The sequence below is a fragment of the Cynara cardunculus genome, assembly GCF_001531365.2.
Source record: "Cynara cardunculus var. scolymus isolate 2C chromosome LG 17, CcrdV1, whole genome shotgun sequence".
Taxonomy (NCBI): domain Eukaryota; kingdom Viridiplantae; phylum Streptophyta; class Magnoliopsida; order Asterales; family Asteraceae; genus Cynara; species Cynara cardunculus.
In genome coordinates this window covers 35,864,442-35,865,244 of record NC_037544.1, presented here as the reverse complement: position 1 = coordinate 35,865,244, position 803 = coordinate 35,864,442, and positions in this window count along the sequence as shown.

The following is an 803-nucleotide window of genomic DNA, read 5'->3' as shown; positions in this document are numbered from 1 at the left end:
TATAATAAGAAGATTAAACTAAAAATTATCTTTATAAAAACATTATATTATTATACCTAAAACAAATTACTTCGTTATTAAACCTTAAATTAATTATACGATAAAAAAAAATTATGGGTCTTAAATGTTATATCTTATTCAAATATAAAAACATTATCGTTTTCTCAAAAACATATTATAAATGAAACATTACGATTGAGATGTATTTCGCTGCATTGTGCAAGTAAGATTGTACTATATTAGATATGAGAATAAAATATATGTATTTGTATATTAGTGCCAAGTTTAATTGGACTTCAAACTGTTTAAAAAAAACTCATCTGGCGTGTGAAAGCAATTTTAGACATTAAACAAGTCGTATAGTGGTAGATCCAAGATTTTTGTCGAATGGATGTACCTTTAAGGTGGATTAACGGCATGTAAAGTAATATGTTTGTTTTTAGTCGTATTCCACAGTTTCTAAAGATTTTTTTAAGTTTTTTGGTTGAATTGAAGTGATTTTTTTTATTAACCTGGATATCCAACCCGCTATGCGATGCGACAAATCCCAGGGCGACCACCTGTTTTGCATATAGCCTGGAGTCACTGCATTTGAACCTCCGTGGCCACAAGAGGATTTTTATTCCTCCTTGGATTTGAATTTTGGACCTCCTGGTACTTTTGACTTTTAGAGCCAAGCTCAAACCAATCAGGCACCACCCTTGTGGTTATTGAAGTGATTTTTTCGATTTCTTTGGTTGAATTCCTTGTATTTTCTAATATCTCGGAGCACCCCTCAAAGTTTAACAGGTGTACTTTTCATG